This window comes from Sinocyclocheilus rhinocerous, unplaced genomic scaffold (genome assembly GCF_001515625.1).
Source record: "Sinocyclocheilus rhinocerous isolate Xijiao unplaced genomic scaffold, SAMN03320098_v1.1 scaffold407, whole genome shotgun sequence".
Lineage (NCBI taxonomy): Eukaryota > Metazoa > Chordata > Actinopteri > Cypriniformes > Cyprinidae > Sinocyclocheilus > Sinocyclocheilus rhinocerous.
In genome coordinates, this window is record NW_015633444.1 from 656,164 (window position 1) to 671,522 (window position 15,359).

At 35.6% G+C, this 15,359-nt stretch overlaps 1 protein-coding gene across 1 annotated transcript in view; it reads right to left on the reverse strand.

Annotated features, from left to right (window-relative positions):
• Positions 1–15,359, reverse strand: part of LOC107744039 (endothelin-converting enzyme 2-like) — a 34,519-nt gene that overhangs the window by 18,024 nt on the left and 1,136 nt on the right. The gene's annotated exons all lie outside the window — the stretch shown is intronic.

Genomic DNA, 15,359 nt, shown 5'->3' on the forward strand with positions numbered 1-15,359 from the left:
GCAACGCGTACAAAGACAGTATAAGTCATTATAATCCATACTTATGTCCCCACTGGATGCAACGAATCTGCAACGAAACGATGCTCGTTTATAATGGGTTTTCATGTTTTTGTCTCGTCGCTCCGGCCGGACACGGCATCAACAGTATGTGTGGGGCGTAACATTTCCGTCTCACGCTTGAGGTATTCGGCCAATCATAACGCACTGGATAGCTGGCCAATCACAGCACACCTCGCTTTTCAGACCGATAAGCTTTGTAAAAATCGACGCGTTTCAGAAAGGCGGGGCATAGAGGAGAAACAATAATGTACAGTATGTGGAAAATAATGTGTTTTTGAACCTTAAACCACATAAACACATTTCATTACACCAAATAAACAAAATAATGTTCATTTTAGCAGCATCATATGACCCCTTTAAATAAAACAATTGTTTATGCATTAAATTATATTTAAGTTCTTAAGAAATGCTAAAAACAAACCCTTTGGTCAATCAACAGATGAGTCCCACCACAAACTCAGACCGCTCAAAAAACAGAGAAATGTTTTGGAAGCACCACAGAGTCACAGTCTTGTTCAGGAAGTCAAGCTACCGATAGCTTTCAGTCGCTACACATTACACTGGAATAAAAGAAAGTGTTTTACCAAAAATATTACATGCTTTAAGTTCTAATTTACCTAATTTAGTTTAGTTCCTTCCTTTGTGTAAAGTAACTGTAATGCTACAAATAGAGAGTGAATGTGAAAGGGTGAGCGGGCGAAACAAGGGTGTAAGAGCGAATGGGAGAGAGAGTGAGAGAAACTGCTGGCCCGAGCTCTCAGTGGTGACACAAAACGGAAGTCAGGGTTCAGCAATCTCCTTTTCCTCTTTTCTTCAATTCATGACCTCTCTCCGCACTCCCGACAGCGAGACCCGCTCAATAACTCGCACATGCACACACAAACACTCACGCGGACACCTGTTATGCAGACAGAGCAAACCACTAATTATCTCTCAGACATATCCTCAGACACTTTACTGCATCCAAACAGTGACTGTTTCTGCTTAGCAGGACTGATCAACATCTTTTGGAGGTCTTGGAGCAACAAGTCCTAAACATAAGCATTGACTACAACTACAAACAGAGGGAAATGTTAGGCTGAAAAGAAAGTTCCTTCACTTATGAATGAAAAACTACAAATGAGAACTAATTGTAATATACTGTTTCTCTAAAAAGGAAATTAAATTGAGAGCAAACTGAGACTCCTAAATTAAGATAGATGGGTGACCTGTCTGGAGCTATGAACCTAAAAAATACATTAAAAAATGCACTTCATACAGAAAATGACTTGAACACATCTTCTATGATAAATTTGTTTTCAATTTCTTAATTAAAAGTATTTTTTTACATGTGGTTCAAAGGAAAAATGTATATAAAGATAAAAAAGTCTTATTACAATGCTGAAATTTATTTAAAAAATGATGGCGTAAGAAGTTTGTAGTTAGAGATGCACCGATGTGAAAATTTTGGCCAATACCGATAACCGATAATTTTGTTTATATATAAAATACTTATATTTATATATAATATAAATTAAATGATGTTTGAATACTTTTTGGAAGTTTTTACTTCATGGTTACACCACTTGACATTTTAGCATTATTACACCAAAATATCTGCACATTGTAAAAAAAAAAAAAAGGATTTTTGAAAAATGTTAAAAATGGAGTTATACATGTACATATTTTTTTAAATATATACATGTATGTGTGTGTGTATTTATATATACATATAAATATACACAGTACGCACACATATTTTGTGTAAACAAAAACTTTTATTTTGGATGTGATTAATTGCGATTAATCACATTTAATCCAACATGTTTTTTTTGTAATTTCTTTGTAATTTTACTAGCATTTTCAGAGTTAAATTTGTTAACTCAATGTTAACTAAATGTACAAATAGCATCTCGTTTACATTAAGTGCAAATAGTGATAAATGCTACCCACACAAAGTGAAAGCAATATGCTATTTGTACTAAGGCTAAACTGTCTGAGCAATAATGGCAGAAAATTCAGCATAAACATATTGAAACAGCCCGTAGAAAACACATTGTTGTGCATATATTCTCACCATCTCCGTTAAGTCAGCAACAGTGTTTGCACCCGAACAGCAGGAAAATGAAACAATAAATCAATCCCTCATTCAACACGCCGTATCACACAGAACCAAGAACAAGTACTGTACGTTTCTCACATGCCACAAAGACAAGAAAGACACTGCCTTCTCATTTCCTTTTCTCTTCTCTCTGTGTGGTGGTGGCCTCCGTCACAGAGAGACCATAAACAGCGAGCAGAACACTTTCAGACTGGCGGGAGGGAAGAATGAGAGCAGATGAATGCACAGAAAAACAACACAAGCAGAGGAGTTTGAAAATCACAGTCAGAAGGGTCTGAGAGAGTAGGAGGAGGTTTGAGACACACAAAAAAAGGTTGAGGGACAATCAGCGGGGGAGTTTTCTGAAGGGATGATGATAGCGGGAAAAGTAAACAGTTTCGCCTACTAAAAACGCCTGGGGTGGCTTCTTGATTTGTGCAACATCATGACAAAGTAGAGGACAGTTCTTAAAAAATTTAAGTAACACCCAGAAAAAGAGAGAAAGAGAGAACGTGAGTTGTAAAAATGATCTTCATCCATTGGTTAGTGCATGCTCACACACTGATCCATGGTGCTCATGTGGGCAACATAAGTTTGAATCTTGTTTGCAACATTAATTTATTCTCAGCCAGGTGAAAATATGAAGTCTACGGAGCCCCTAAGAGAACATGGAGATGGTAAAAAAGAAAAAGATGGGAAATTATATTTTAGCGATTTAGCATTCTCTCGCAAAACATTTGTGTTTGTGATGGAAATAATTTGAGGTGGTTTTGCAATTGATTGCAAATGTAGTGCGAGTGAGCGAATGCAAAATTTCTCTGGGGAACACAAAAGCATTAAAATACTTTTTTTTCTTTTAAATAATCTTCTTTTTTTTTTTTTAACTCGGATTTCAATATGGAAGAAAAGATCCGTCGCTACTTCCATGTTATCGTTTTAATACATAATGTTAGGGATTTGTTCAAATTGCTCAAGTTTGATAATGTAATAATGATGCTTGCACTCTAAAATGCCCCAAAATAGAGACAGTTTAGTTTATTATTTATTTACACATTAAGCCATGGTGCTCTTGTGGGCAACACAAATTTGAATCTTGCATGCAAAAATGGTCATTTCCCAAGTCTGATTTCATAGAAAAGTAGCAGCAAAACTCTCCTGTACAAGCCACATGATTTGCGGTATCATTCGCGGCTGTATCATTTTAAATACTTTTCTAAAGTTGAACACAATTTAAGATGTTTAGCAGAATTTTCATGCTTCCCCTTTCCATATAAATATATGGTGACTAGTGGCTGTCAAGCTCCAAAAGGTTAAAATAACACCATAAAGCACCCGAAAATTAGTCTAAATGACTCATATATTCCAAATCTAAATTTGACATATATTTCTGAATCATCAGTTTCAACATCTTCATAAGTGTTCCACAGAAGAAAGAGAGTCATATGGGTTTTATAAGAGTAAAAAAATTAAAAATAATCCAAGCTAAAATAACATGGGCTCAACTCTCACAGTTTATAACGTACATTTACATCAAGCTGTTTAGAGTATCCACCGGGACATACCACATAAAAACAAACCGCAACCCTTCCTTTCCTCAGTTTTGAAACTCCCATTCAAAATGACCCTACCAGCCTCTATTCCCACAGTCCTCTGGCCGCTCATTCATAGGGACTTCATTCAGGCTGCCGGCTCAGAGTGTGCTAACACTTCTGCACCGTTAGAGGGGGCTTCCATTGTGGCCGGTTGAAGGGCACAGGGACAGAGAGCCGTACTGTTGTGGTACAAAAGGCCATTCTGTTCTGTGCCGGCGGCCCATCATGGCCTGATGTAGTTAGACACTTGAGTGCACTTCACACGAGCCCCCCTTCCGCTGAAAACCAATAAGCAGAACGTATGAAGACCTGCTGATAGCTGCTCTTTGTGAAATTGTGTTTTTGACATTCAAGTAAAATAAAAAAAACACCTATATACATACACAATCAGTGTCGCCCAATTCTTACTGTTCACATTTTTGCCATATTGCAAAAAATAATAATAAATAAATAAAATAAATTCATAAATTCAGATTTTTTTTTTTTTAATGCAAAGGAATGTAGATTACATTAATGCTCCCGCAGCTTAAACAGTAGAGCATTGTGCTAGCAAGACCAAGGTCATTGGATTGATTTTTAGGGAAAGTATGAACTGATAAACCATATACCTTAAACGCAGTTTAAGCTGTTTAAGATACAAGCATCTACAAAATGCATAATGTAATATTTATTATTTTAAGCACATTTATGACACTGATCATGTGAACACTTTTGTACAAACATAATCATCAGGATTCACACAAACTTGCAGCTCAGGTGTTGCTAGTGAAATTGTGAAAAATCAAATACTAAGACTTTTGGAGAGAAATAACTATGAGGAATTTCATTCAGGATTTAGACCATATCATAGCACTGAAACTGCACTCATCAGAGGGCTTTTATCATGATCATGGTTGCATCACTCTCTTAGTATTACTGGTGCTTAATGCTGATACTACTGACCACAACATTGTCTTAAATAGACTTGAAAATGATGTTGGAATTAGTGGAATGGCATTAGCATATAGTTTACATCGTATTTATCTGACTGTTATCACTTTGTAGCAAGAAATGTAAAGGTGTCATATAAATCAAAAGTTTGATGGTGTGCCACAAGGCTTAATACTAGGACCGCTTTATTTATAATATAATCAGTTCTATATTCCCTCGAGGTCAGACAAAACCTACAAATTCTCTAAATGAATGAACTGCATATTAAAAGATAAACTACTAACTATTGCTTAAGTCAGAAAAAAACAGAGGTCTTATACTGAACCAAAAACCTCCAAACATAATAACCTAGAATACAATGTGTTTCTTGATGGATGTTCTGGCAAGGCCTTGGTCTTCAGTTAAGCATTTCTCCATATTAGAAATATATCTAAATTACATCAATGTCAAAAGACAAATTCATGCATTCATGACCTCAAGACTAGATTATTGCAATTACTGCGTGGATGTCATGCAAGTTCAACTGATCCAAAATGCAGACGCTAGAATGCTTACTAGAATATCTAGAATTAAACAAAACATTTTGAAGTTAATGTAAATTGTTCAGTTTATAGTTTGAGTCTGAATGTTTTATATTCAATTAGATCAACAGAAACATTTTCGAATATGCTAGAAGCTCTAGCATATTAAAATTAATTTCCACATATGAAAGCGGCCCAAAATTGAATTGGAAATATCAGATTCAGTATGATTTTTGCTGTTCACACTAGAAAACATTACATTTGAGTCATGTTCAACAGCAGTGTGAATGTAGCCATTCAGGTTAAAACGGTACAAAAAGGCATCTGCTTAGAGAAAGCACGTTCTCTTTTCCACTGGTTTGAGTGTGTCATTGATTAAACAGAACAACACTGAGTGTGTGTGTGTCTTTGTGTGGTTCTGAGAAAGAGAGAGAGAGTATATTCCCCAGGGAGCCCAAATGACGTCACCGATTTGGGCATCAAGGTTACCTCACTCCCTGCACGCAGACCATGAGAGGAAGAAGGGAGGAACGGAGGAAAAACAGAAGGAAGGAAGGAAGGAAGACAAAAGACAGTGGGGAGAGTGCAAAGAGTTTTGATGGGTTTGCAGTGATATTGTACTCTTTTTCTTTGAAACAGGATGAAAACTTACAGGTTTAATCTCATATACACTTTAACTTGAGTGCCAGACCATTATTCTTTCTTTAAAAACACAAACTGTTGACCAACACACATTTGAAAGGAAAATGTAGGACTCTGTGCATATAACAAGCAAATCATGCAAATACATACAGCTTTTCTCAGAGCTACAGTGGAAATGCACCACAGGAATCATGGCAGGGAGCTGCCCGAACATCACACTCCACTGAAGAGCTGTTCTTCACATCATATCGTCATCTATTAACTGCTTACTTCCTGTCTTCCTGTGAATTTCAGCCTGTGCAACCATGACAAATAGCCTCAAATAGCTTCCCTCCTGTTGTCTAAGCTTTCACACAGGTGTGTGCACAGAAACCTTACACTGCAAAAAAACATTTTCTTAAACATTTTGTACATTTGTCCAGTACAAATATATTAACACGATAAAAAAACCAGATAGATTTACTTAAGAAATAATGCATAAGATAATATCACTTCCATTCAAAGAATAATAAAATTGTGTAAAATTTTAAATACAAATATATTTTTATTCACAGCACCATTCATACATTAAATGCAGCTTCAAGTGCTACACAATGTATATTGTAATTTTTATTTTTTATTCTTCAATTTCTTACCGATGACGTTTTACTTGTTCTAACATAAAAATATGTTTTGTAAAGGAAAAACAAGAATAATAAAGTTTAATATGCTAAATAAAATAAAGATATATTTTCTGAAAACAAATCTTAATATCCTATACAATTTCTCTTCTCAGGAGCATTTATCTTGTTTGAGAGCTTAAGGCTCTGAAACGTTTTTAAAAAGTTAATTAATAGCCTGAATTTACATAGACTGCAAACAAAACAAAATACAGTCTGTGAGTAAAAGAATGAGCTGATAATGAAGAGAACAAATCATAATAATATTGTTCAGATATAATGAGCGATCTGTAAGTGATCTAAACTGTAATCTGTAAATTTACTACAGGAGGATGTGATTGAGAGGAAGAGGAATTGAGTTCTTCACAGTCGACAAGCTGCTAACAAAAAGAAGGAGAGATTGCAGCGGGCACAGCCAAACCTCGTCCCCTCTCTCTCTCTCTCTCTCCTGCCATTTTCATGCCAGGTCTCAGGTACTGCAGTGCAGAGCTGGCAGAATGTTAAACAACCAAACGATGGGAACATGGAGGAATAATGGGAACACAGAGAAATAAAAAAGAAAGAGAAGGTATGAAATTGTACATGGAGGGTAAAGACAGCAGGGTACAATGCTGAGGGATAGATGCAGATGGATGAAGTATAGCTGGTTTGAAAAGAAGAAAAGATGACATGACAGACAGGACAGACCAGTCCCTAGAAATCAACATTGACCCTATTTACTCTCTTACACTCTAAAAAATGCTGGGTTGTTTCAACCCAGCTTCGGGTCAAATATGGACTAACCCAACTATTGGGTTACATTTTTAAAGGGGTCATATGATGCGATTTCATTTTTTCCTTTCTCTTTAGAGTGTTACAAGCTCTTGGTGCATAAAGAAGATCTGTAAAGTTGCAAAGACTAAAGTCTCAAATCCAAAGAGATATTCTTTATAAAAGTTAAGAGTTAGCCACACCTACCTAAAACGGCTCGTTCGAACTTGGGTTAAATGTTTAACCCAACCTTCTGGGTAGTAACCCAACCGCTGGGTCAAAACAGCCCAATTGCTGGGTTTGTCCCTATTTTACCCAGCACTGGGTTGTATTTAACCCAGCATTTTTTAGAGTGTAACCTTCATATTCTGTTTAAATGTAATTTAATAGCTCAAAAACATAATTAACATTGAAGAATCACAGTTAATACTTCATGCGTTTTTTTTATAATCTTATGAGAACTGTTTGTAAACAAAATTTCAACTTGATAACACACTTCAAACGTCTTCAGTGAGAAATATTACATTACTAATGTTTGGAGGCTCAGAGACTGCAGATAAGCATGAATAAATGCAATGAATTCTCACACACCAAGACTCTCTGTCTGACTGATGTATAAACTGAAGAGACACTCCTGACAGTTTATTTTGATAAATTTTTCTACAGAAGAAGACATGACTTCACTATATTAAATAATAGTTGCGTTTCTGAAAAGTCTGTTTATTTTGTGAAACAACACAAGATTAAAGCTTCAGTAATGTCTCTCTAGTGGGTTTTGATTAGATCAGAGGAACAAATTAAAAGAATCCAAAGGGAAAATAAGAGGTTAATTGCAAAAGTACTATCATTATTTTCATACATCCATCACTAGAGACTCTGGGAAGCAAAACAACAGGAAAGTCAATCTGAAAAGAACATGAAGGATATAATACACACCTTTGGTCTTATTGCATGATTCATCTGTCAGTTTTTCATAAGAAAAAAAAATTTAATAATATTTCCGCAAAATGAATGATCCGCTTCTGAAACTACTCTCCATTTTTGACTGACATCACCTAGAGTCTTAAAAATATTCTTACATTTTTTCTAGAACTCTTCAAGTAATACCTTTAAAGATACATTTGAATTAAATGCTGGTTAATGCTTAATATGGGTTAATCTCATAATTGCAAATAACAACATATTTTTAAAACAAGTGTTTTTGGGGTGAAACGTCCATTGAGTGGCGCTAAAAGGTTTATTCATAGAAATTATGAATTAAAAATTCGTTAAATCAGTTTGAAAATAACGTTTAAAAATACCACCTACTCTGAACTCTACTCTAAAGCTAACTGGTAGTGTTAACAAAAGCCAACGTCAGATAAAACACATTTTCTGAAGCAACCATGACATTTTAGCTTGCGTCTTCAAGTCCTTGATCTCTTTTATTGAGGGCCATGACTCATGTTGCACAGGTCTCGTACACGAGCACTCCGTAACACAAGTGCAATGCTGTACCAGGTGCGCTACCAAACAAGTTTACCATGTCAGAAAAGCCATACATATGCAGCTGGTAAAGTGATGCAAATGTGAAATCATGGTCAAAGTTTTTTGAGGTCATAGTATTGCACAAGGAACTGCACACACAAACATGTTTTGTCAAAAGTAACAATTTTTATATTATATTATATTATTATATTATATTATTTTTATATTTATTTAAACAATTATTATCAAACAATTATATTCATTTAGTAACATAAATATATCTTAGTGTAGGCTATATCTTTAGAGTTTTATAATGCATTATCTTTTTGTCGATCCACCAGTTCACATTTACAACTGCGTGTTTTCTGCATAAAAATAAGGGTCGTTTTTGGCTTTGGTCTAAACAAAGAGCAGAAGGGCTTATTGAAAAATGCAAATTCATTCTCTGCCAGCAGGTGGCGGTTTTCGCCAGGAATATAGCCGTTTCCCCCGTAACCGCAGTGAACAAAGCAGCACAGCACCTGACTTTGAAACTTGCAGCGCTCATATTTAATCAGTTAAATAGCCTTTTGATGTGTAAGCTATATGTCATTATACATGTAAATATACATTAATATACAGTAATATTACATGTATATTTCGTTTTTTTTTCACCAGAGCACCATTTGAGTCTTCTCCTCCCGTCCCATTTCTACCAGTGATCCTTTCCTTTCCGCAGTACTCATCAATGACTACGTTTACATGGACACCAGTAATGTAAGTATTTACCTTATTCTAAATAAGCCAATATTATGATTATGGTGTTTACATGAGTTGCTTTTAGAATATTCCTTTCATGTTCCCGATTTACATGTCATAGTACATAGTTCGATTAATGGCACACGTCATTACGTCCCAGAGGCGGACAGTAGTGAAGTATTTTTACTCTGCTGTAAAAGTACTTTTCAGATGTCTGTACTTTATCAGTGTTTTTCTTTAGAAATCTTTACTTCACAACATTCCAAAGCATAATATTGTACTTTTTATTGCACTACGTTTCATATTAAATATGATTTAATACTTAATTACATTAGAAATCTATTACTTTCTTACTTTTACTCAAGAAAAAGTCATTCAAAGATTTACTTGAGTACAAGAAAGTACTACATTTTTAATGTTCTTAAGTATTAAAGGTAAAACAAAAAGCAATTATTTATGAAATGATTTTTAATGTTCTTAAGTATTAAAGGTAAAACAAAAAGCAACTTTTATTTATGAAATGAAGTGCAGTAAAAAGTATGACATTATGCTTTGGAATGTAGTGAAGTAAAGTTTTCCAAAGAAAAACACTCTGATAAACTACAGATACTTTTTACATTTACTTGAGTAAAGTATAAATACTTCACTACTGTCCGCCTCTGTTACGTCCCCATGTGACGCCATCCGACGTACCCTCCGGAATTTCACGTATAAACATATAGTTCATCTTCGTGATGATGCCATGTACAGTTTTGGGTGTTTCATTTTTAATTTTATGAAAGCTTCAAGTGCATTTAATTATTTGTACGTGCATACAGACAATGGCGGTGTTGAAGCTCTTTTATTTGCCATCAAACGGTTGAGCACTGCTGTGTGTGTATCCTGTCACAAAATGCGGCGAAAAGTCCTACACGACGGTAATAATGTGATTAAGGTGTTTACATGTCAATACTGCACTTCAGTAATGCGACTAAAATAGGAATACTCCACATGTCTTAATTCGATTTCTGTTTACTTCGAATATGACTTTAGCCGGATTAAGGTGATCAAAAACTCTCTGTTTACATGGTAGATTCTTAATCAGAGTATTGTCTTAATTGTATTAAAATCGGAGTATTGTTGTCCTTGTAAACGTACTCAATGACTACATTTACATGCGCACGAATAATGCGATTATTTCCAATAATCAGAGTAAGGACTTAATCGCATTATGATGTTTACATGTCAAGAGCAAAGCTCTTCACTCCCGTTTACATGCAATTTACATTAATCTTATTATTCACTAAGAATTGTGGTTAATTTTTTACTGCCATTATTCACATACCCCACTGCACAGCACAAATGATGGACTCAGAAAGAGCAGAGTGTGTTAACTGGCCGCTGTTTTAATTTATTTACGTCTAATGCAAAACACTTTTGTATGGTTGTATTCCATGCTTTTTCGGCGCCATAGTAATGTGATGGCAATTTGTTTGCCTACGCTGCCGTCACGTTCTACTCGCTGTTTCTGGATGAGGGTAAGAAACAGAGACTGGTGGCAGCGAGTTGTGTTTTCCCCTAATGCGATGCTTTCTTCCCTGCCATCGTTTCTAATCTGCGTATTACTGCAGGTGCGTGTCACGTCATGTAGCCTATGTCACAAGCACATGCGCACTTTGGTCAGAGCGGCAATACTGCGATCAAGGTGTTTACATGCCTGTATATTTCGATTAAAATTGGCATACGCCACCTATGTTAATACGATTATGCTTGCTGCGATTAGCTTAATCGCATTATTTAGATCGAAGTATTGCATTTACATGAGGTAATGTTTAATCGCAATATTGCCAAAATCTGATTATAATCGCATTAAAAGGTGCATGTAAACGCACTCACTGTTGTAGGTTGCCAAGTTGGGGGGACAAATGGGTTGAAATGTGCATACGTCGATCGTGTGAGAAAGATGCGTTTCATACAAGTTCTGGCAACTGGACAACCTTGGAATTTGTTGTCGTGATTATTCATATAATAAGGATTGGCCCATACAAATTACGGGAGTTTTACCAGAAGTGAACGTAGCAAACATATAAAATACGCCCAGTGGGATTTTTTTTATAGAAAGATTAAAAATACGGGAAAATATTTAAACGGGATGATAGCAGGATAGAATGGTAAAATACGGGAGAATCCCGGGAAAAACGGGAGGGTTGACAGGTATGCACTAGCCTAGAAGTATAAAAAAAAACAAATGACCCAAAATGCTCTGGTCCAATGAAACATTTTTCAGAAAGACCTCGACTGAGAAGGTGAACTGCTAGATTGCTGACCTTAATTTGGACCCTGAACACACACACACACACACACACACACACAGATGGAGTCTTGGCGTAGACAGGAAAGTGTGGCCATCTCCCTGCTCTCACACACCCAACGGCAGGATGTACCAGTGCTCCCGGGCCCTGAGCAGTGCTTCAGGGGTCACGCAGGGGATGACTAGAGAGTGCACTCCACCTCCAGAGAGCTTAACAACCAGCCTTTCCCACAGCAAACCACACCCTGGAGTCTCCCTGTCTTTCTGATCTGGAGCCAGTGCCTCTCTCCAACGATGGTCATGGTTTGGATCAGGATTTGAGAGGCTGCTCCTAGATTAGAGCCAAAGGGCAACTGCTACTCAAAAAATCATGTTATTACTACTACCATACCACAGTATGCACTGCTAAGCCTGAAACAGAGGTCTAAAGACAACACTATTCCAGAAAATGATGGGTTAATTTTCAGCAAGCGTTGATGGAGATAGTACGCATGAAGGATAAACATGCAAACAGGATGATGCTGGTTACATATCATCTTTATCTTCATGACCACATAATCCAATAACTGTCGACACAAGCCAGTGTGTCTCTGGCCAAATCAAACATCGGCTAAACCTGGCCGATTGTTTACAGCAAGCCCTTGAAACAACACTACTAAACAACTGTAAAAGATAAGATAAAGATCTAAGCTATCAGTAGCTTTATGCACTAGAGTTCATGCTGAATCACAGAAACAAATGTGGAGAAAAGTAACTAATTTACAAATGCATTATAAATTATTGATAAGCAGTTATAAATGCATGAATAAAAGGGGTGATTTTAATGCAATGCCTGCCAAATAGTGAGCCATTTTAACTCACATGGTATAAATGCTTAATAAATTTATTTATTAATACTTGTTTCATTCAAAACTAGATTCCTGATTTATTTCATGATGCAGCAAAAAATAGACTTTTATAGCGAATCTGAAGGGTGTTGTATTTATGGTTCTCTCTTGATTTCGGATCATTTTTAATCAAAAAAAGGTACGGACTGCAGCTTTAACAGTTTTGAAATAATCATTAAATCAATGACCGAAAGCACCGTTACAGAACATTATCATATTAATAAGCAATCAGTAATGATTTTTGATATCACGATAAAGCTCACTTAGATAGTTTTGACTATCCACACTTTCAGTACCTGCGCGCGAGCGAACTGACCGCAGGAGCGCCGGCGTGGTTATTTATTTGTACAGTAACTACATTGAACTAACACAGCGATATCAACACTTGAAAAACACAGTCTGCAATGTCACCTCACAGTTAGCTTACCCGTAAAATCAGTAAACACTTATGTGAGATTAAAATTTCACTTCAGAGCACGTTAGAACAGTCCTAACAGCGTGACTTTTCTCTTGAAAAGTGGCTTCGTATCGAATGCTCACCAGCGCCAACTACAGGCTCTGGTGACACGCAGGCAACTACAGACACAGGCTTTAGTGATGTGATCCTTTTTTTATTTCCAAAATGTAACAGTGTATAACAAATAAGGCAAAAATAGACACAAATTTGCACATCAGAAATGATCAGAAATTATATAACAACATATAATTTACATGAACTATCACAGGTTTCTAATGTTGATAATCTACATATTATTATAATCATATGTAATATATAATGTATTTATATATTATTGTCATGTTTAGGTTTGTGTTCGTCTGCTTAGAGATTTGTATTATAATATTATTGCAATCTGTTGTATTTGTATTCTGTATCTGTTGTGTTTTGTTCATTTTTCCTTTGGCTCTTGTGTATTATAGCCCATGAATTTTAACCTTTGGTTGTCTGATTTTGTTTTTATGTGGATGGTTTGTTCTCCTACGATGCTCTGTGTTCAATAATCTTCTTAATAAAAAGAGTAGGTACTGCTGCATCTGAATTCTACTTCCTCACAGCCCTTCACTACAAATCTGTGACAAATATGTATAATATTCAATGTATTCTTTTTAGTAGTAGCTACTACTACTACTACGAACAAAAAATAATTAATTGCATATAATACATATTTATTATAATTTTTCAGGATCACATCACCAGAGCCTGTGTCTGTAGTTGCCTGCGTGTCACCAGAGCCTGTAGTTGGCGCTGGTGAGCATTCGATACGAAGCCACTTTTCAAGAGAAAAGTCACGCTGTTAGGACTGTTCTAACGTGCTCTGAAGTGAAATTTTAATCTCACATAAGTGTTTACTGATTTTACGGGTAAGCTAACTGTGAGGTGACATGGCAGACTGTGTTTATCAAGTGTTGATATCGCTGTGTTAGTTCAATGTAGTTACTGTACAAATAAATAACCGCGCCGGCGCTCCTGCGGACGGTTCGCTCGCACGCAGGTACTGAAAGTGTGGATAGTCAAACACTCATGTTACAGTGGGCTTTATCGTGATATCAAAAATCATTACTGATTGCTTATTAATATGATAATGTTCTGTAACGGTGCTTTCGGAAATTGATTTAATGATTATTTCAAAACTGTTACATTAGCTAAAATATAAATATTTAGGTGCCTTTACTGAGCTTGCATTTATCAAATATTGTTGTCATATAGATGTGATGCTTAGTTATAATTTGGTGGAATATTTGATTGTTTTTTCTGAATTGTTTAATGTGACTTGTTTAAGCCACTTTTCGTGTGCAGTTATGCTCAGGAATGTTGTTTCAAGTTGTTGTTGTTTACTGATATAGTGCATCAACAATAAACTACATTTCACTTGGGGAAAAAAATACCCTTCAGTGTGTGCATTAATAATAACTAAATGATTAGTGTGTTCACTTTACATTAATGTTCACTTTCACAGGTTATTAACGTTTATAACTCATTAATAAATGGTTCACAGGTGTCCACTTTACATTAAGGTTCACGTTCAAAGGTTATTAACGTTTATAACTCATTAATAAAAGGTTCACAGGTGTTCACTTTACATTAAGGTTCACTTTCACAGGTTATTAACGTTTATAAGGCATTAATAAATGGTTCACAGGTGTTCACTTTACATTAAGGTTCACTTTCACAGATTATTAACGTTGATAACTCATTAATACATTATTCAAATCTGTTCACTTTACATTACGGTTCATAAGTTATGAGATATAAATGAGAAAAATATAAATAACACCCTTCAGACTTGCTATAAAAGTCTATTTTTGCTGCATCATATGTCCATAAAAATAATGGATAATGTCCTTTTTTGTTGTTGTTGCTGTTGTTGTTGTTTGTTGTTTGTTTTTTACAGTGTAAGCTAGAATTCCTCTGAGCTGATGCCTTTCTTTTGTTTGTATATCCCAATGTATTCACATTTACTCTGCCATCTTCATGTAGTTATTGTTGTTTTAATTAAATTAAATGTTTACACACATAGTGCATGTTTAGGTTATTTGATAAAACATTTTAGTTTTGCATGGACACGACTCACAATTTTATAATAGTCCCTCTAATGTTCTCGTTTATCTCATAACTAATAAACAAACACTGAGGTCATGAAAATATATTGATATTTTAAAATGTAACAATACAATCTCACGTTCCACAGCGTAGTTTTAAAGAAGATCTCGCGGGAGAATGGCATATACCTGTTACATACATACA